This window comes from Macaca mulatta, chromosome 6 (assembly GCF_049350105.2).
Source record: "Macaca mulatta isolate MMU2019108-1 chromosome 6, T2T-MMU8v2.0, whole genome shotgun sequence".
Classification (NCBI taxonomy): domain Eukaryota; kingdom Metazoa; phylum Chordata; class Mammalia; order Primates; family Cercopithecidae; genus Macaca; species Macaca mulatta.
The window spans coordinates 24,678,822-24,683,950 of NC_133411.1; the positions used below are offsets into that span (position 1 = coordinate 24,678,822).

At 41.6% G+C, this 5,129-nt stretch overlaps 1 pseudogene; it reads right to left on the reverse strand.

The window, feature by feature from the left end:
* Positions 1-3,475: 3,475 nt before the first annotated feature.
* LOC694792 (tyrosine-protein phosphatase non-receptor type 11 pseudogene) lies at positions 3,476-4,183 on the reverse strand (annotated as a pseudogene).
* Positions 4,184-5,129: the final 946 nt, after the last annotated feature.

The following is a 5,129-nucleotide window of genomic DNA, read 5'->3' on the forward strand; positions in this document are numbered from 1 at the left end:
AGATACAATAAACTATATTTTGGAACTTTTCAAGAGGAAGAAGGAAAAAAGATTTCAACAAAATTAAGGGCAAATACAGATCCTAACAAAGGCATCCTGACATCAGGGAGGCCATGTGCTTGCTATGTGCAAAACTTGATTCCCCCAACAGCATACAGAGAACAAAAACTGCACTGGCTTTGTAGTTATGTCTATAGTCTAAGTTTCTCTTATGGATACTAGGCTACAACAAAACACTTCACAATTGCCAGCCTTTCCACAGCCCCCTCAATTAAAAATAACTCAAGATGTTATTAGTTCTTAAAATCCCCAATAAAATAACCTCTAAAAACAATCTTGACCATTTTCTTCGCCGTTTACCCTAAGCAACTGGGCTTTTTAAATAATGCACATACATACTAAGAAAGTCCTACCCATGTTTTCTCAACCCCATTTAGCCACATTTGAAAAGACCTTGATTTCAGTGAGAGAGATGACCATAAGTTTCAGAAGGGCCACACACTAGACATGAAGCACCTTTTAGCTTTTTTTCTTTTTAAAAAGTTACTAAGACTGTGAAATTTGACTTTTTTAAAAAACCCCAATACTATGTGCCAGATAACTCTTTCACCCCAAAATATAATATTCTATGCTTATAATTTTAAAATCCTCAGTGAGCTATGGAATATTGTGCATATTGAATACCTACCAGCAACCTAGAAGTGAATGGCATCCATGTGTCTGTCACACTGACTTTCCAAATAACTAATTCACCCATTACTGACTGCTCTGGCCCTGAGTTCTCTGACTTCCTTAGAAATCACCTCTTTGGAACTTTCATTTCCACAACTTTTTTTTAAACCTGCACCTCTACCTTTCTCCATCATCCTAGCCTCTTTGCCTGATTCCATCCCACATAAAGTAAACTCATCTGAGAACCTGCAATCACCTTTTACCAAACACATAATAAGCCTTAGCAACCTAGGGATTATGATAACTCTGGCCTTGGCCTAAGTTCACATAAGAACATGATAGTTTGTTGACCTCGTGGAGGGAAATCTAAGTGAAATCAATATCTTATAACAAACAAAGCTAGCCAAGATCAGGTATTTCCATTCTGAGTATAAAAGCAACTGATCTTAGGCAACAGGCAGAGATGTTAATGCAGGAGATACATTTGTACAATCAAACTCTTGTGTGCTGGTGAAAGATTTTACCCCCGAAGTCAAGTCAAGACAAAACCAAAGCAAAGTGGAGAATAAGTCAATGTAGCAATGCAATAAAAAGAACAGGATTCAAGCTTCTTGCTGCAAATACTGAACTGAAATCTTTTTCTTTACAAATTTGACTAGAAGACAGCAGTCACATTTCCCTAATAGGGAAATACCTCAGGCCACAGCTGTGTTCTGAAGCAACTCAAAGTTCAATGAATACTGGGGGGTAGGGGTGGGACTGATATACATTTTGTCAGTGAGAATGGCAGCCAAACTACCTGAGAGTCTCAAGGGACTGAGAAACCTCAGAAAGGAACTACTCCCAGGGCTGGATCTACGCCTTCCTTTCAGGAGCCAAAGTCAGAAGAATCCAAAGAGACCATAACTTCACGGCAAAGATGCCATAGCATTTTATTACCGTCACAAAAGTCAACCAACGATATTTTCATTGAAATATCTGCACTGAATCATGATTAAATGTATGAGACAAAGAGGGATGTCTTTGGCGAAGGCACTTAGGGTAGAACATTAGCCAATCTCACCAGTTGGCTAAAACAAAAATGAATTCGTTCAACCTGGCTGGAGGCCTGTTAGGGCTGTTCTTTCTCACTGTGGCCTGACTGAAAACCAGTGGCATTAAGAAAGAGTCACATTTCCCCAGTCTGGGGGTGGCCCAGTGGGGTGGTGCTGCTCTCAAAAGCCTTGTGCCCCTAAACACATCCATCCTCACAAGATCAGTTTCCCTAAGTGCTGGTTCCAAAAATAGGCTCAAAGTTGGCAGAAATCATCCAGGAAGCTTCTTGAAGGCCCTCTCTTTATTTCTCAGTCTGACTTTCAGCTTGTCCCAGCTACTGCAAGCAACTTCGGCTTCCCAAGGTCACTAGCAACTTCTAGTTTTGCTAATATCCTTGGTTTTCCATGGCATTGGTTGTGACCATCTGTTAGACTAGTGGCTCCCCAATTAACTGTACCTGCACTTCACACTCTTTTCTTGAATCTGGGCTGGGCTTGTGACTTGTTTAGTAAGTAAAGGGCATAATCCAGCTCTCTTTTGATTAGAAAAAATCATCATCATCATCATCATCATCAATAGAGGGCAGTAGAAGGGATACAGTGACAATTCTGGATTTAAGTCTTCAGAAAGTCTGACCACTTCTGCTTTTGAGCTCTTGGGAGCTCTGAGCTGCATGTGACAGGTCTAGCTACCCTGCCAGCCAGGCCACTGAAAGAGACTACATGGAGAAGGAGAAACTCAGGACTGCAGGCAGAGAGAGAAGCCCAGCCATCCCAGTCTCTCTGCTGACCTGCTGACCACATGAGTGACCATCTGCAGGCTGGCAGAAGAACAGTCCAGCTGAGCCCAGCTCAGACTGAAGAACAGTTGGGGGTGGGGTTTCTTTAAGCAATTAAAGTTTTGGGGTAAGTTTGTCAGCAACATTTGACAACCAAAAACACTGGTCATTCATAGATGCCTTTTTTCTAAGTACAAAACAATTACTCAAATGCAAAGAAAATGTGGCAAACATTTTCCCACCACAACCGTCTCAGTCAACAACTGAACTATAATTGGTCATCAGCTGGAAAAAAAAAAAAAAAAGCCACACCTCTTATCTTAATTCATAAATATCCATGATTCTTTTTCTAGGACTCTTTAATGCCAACACAAAGGTAGACCAATCAGCTTCTGACAGTCTCAGGGACTGGCTTAATTCTCATTTGGCCAAAAATAGAAGCCATCAAAATGAATTATCCACTACTGGATACACGATGGTAAATGAGATTGTTCTCACTTTTCTAGGATGTTGTTACTTAATTTTCCCAAATCATTTCTTCTTATCATCCCCCATAATGAGGAAATAAAAAAATAAACTGGTTAAGGTTGTAAAAAGAAGAAAAAAAAAAGCCTATTACTAGAATTTGAATCTCCACCATCTGCAAAATACAGTGCACAATTTAACTGCTTCCTCAAGATAAAACAAATTCTATAAAATATAATGTTGTCTACATTGTAGAGATGATTCTTCTTATCTGGGGAAATGAGTAATTGGGAAGCAGGTATTGTTGAGTTAAAATACAGTGGTCTTTAAATGGTTTCAAATTTTCCATATCAGAGGTAGTCAACCACAATGCAAGCCTTCCAAATTCAAATTCTGTCTTCACATAAACTTCCTCGCATCTGTTCTTGATCTTTTTAGGGAGAGGGTGAAAGTCCACATCTATTTCTGTGCTGAAGTTCTGGCAGGTTTTCTCATCTGAAACTTTTCTGCTGTTGCATCACGTTTTCAGACTCTAGCACTGTCTTCTCTCATTTCTGCACAGGGTGGTGTTGGAGTACACGGCGGGATGGGGCTCTGATCTCCACTTGTCTGGTCTGCTAGAGAACACTTAATATTTGTATATTTGTGCCCTTTACTCTTGATTTTCTGCTCTTCAATCCTGCGCTGTAGTGTTTCAATATAATGCTGGACTGCCATATAGATAAATTGGTACTGTGCTTCTGTCTGAACCATCCCTGACCTCTGAGACCACACCATCTGGATGGTTTTGGGAACGTCAATGTCACAGTCAACACCTTTCTCTCTGATTATGTCAATAAGAATATCAATCACAATCAACGTCCCTGTCCGGCCAATTCCAGCACTGCAGTGCACCACAAATGGCCCTGCATCTGTGATGCTCTCCTGTTTATGGTGCACCTCCTCCAGGAAGTCCAGCATACCCCCAGGGTCACTGGGCACTCCATGGTCCAGCCAGGTCTGAAAGTGGTATTGCCAGACCATTCTCTCCATGTTCCCTTGTCCAATCTTTGAAAGTTTAAGTTCTTTTAGCGTATAGTCATGGAGGGTGCTTTCTTTGACCTTCCTAACATTCGTGACACCATAATCTTTCAGAGCATACTCATCAGGCCAGTATTTGACACATTTACTCTTTCCTCTCTCCACTTCTTTTGTTGTCATGACAATCACTTGGGAGTTTTCCTGGAACACCATCTGCAAAAGTTACTCACCACGTTTTGCAGGCAGCCTTGTGTGGCAATGTAACTCTTTCTGGACTTTGAATTGTTGCACTTGGTTTCAAATTCAGACATGATGATATTTGCATTGATGTAATCTGAAACAGACTCATTGGGATCACTGTCTTGTAAGACAACCCTGGTATGATCAAAGGGCAGGATGTTTTTATATCTTTTTTTGTTTTTGTTTTCTTGTCTTTGACCCTCTTTTCAGCTGTAGAGAGGTTTGCCCTCTTGTTGTTGTAGTGTCTCAAATTCTTCCCAAACGCCTTGTTTGACTTTGTCTGTGGTCTCAGCTAATTTGCTTAGTTCTCAAACTCTGCAACATTTATACAAGCATTTATACAAGTCGTGTTAAGGGGCTGCTTGAGTTGTAGCAGTGTACCCAATGTTTCCATCATAGGATTCTTCTTGTAATGTTCCTCAAGATCTGTCAAAGAATCAAACTGTTCTCCACCAAGGTCGTATTTCAGTTCCTTTCAGAGGTAGGAGGTAGGATCTGCACAGTTCAGAGGATATTTAAGCTCAACAACATCTCCATTCTTCCCTTTTAATTGTCCATGATGTTCCATGTAATACTGGACCAACTCAGCCAAAGTGGCAAATTTCTCCCCTCCATTCAGGTCATAGTAATCACCAGTGTTCTGAATCTTGATGTGGGTGACAGCTCCATTTCTTCCAATGGAAAGTGTGAAGTCTCCAGGGTTACTTTTACTAGGCCTTGCCAAAAAGCTGCCATCAACTCCTCTTGTCATCAGGTTTTCTGCCTCCACACCAGTGATACTTGGGTGAAACCATCTCCGCGATGTCACGTTCCTCCCGCCCTCCGGCTCCACGAGGGACCCGCTCCTTGCTCAGGTTCCTCTGGGCTCTGTCACATCGGGCTGGCCCAAGGGAGGCCGGCTTGGGACCGGACTCAGGGC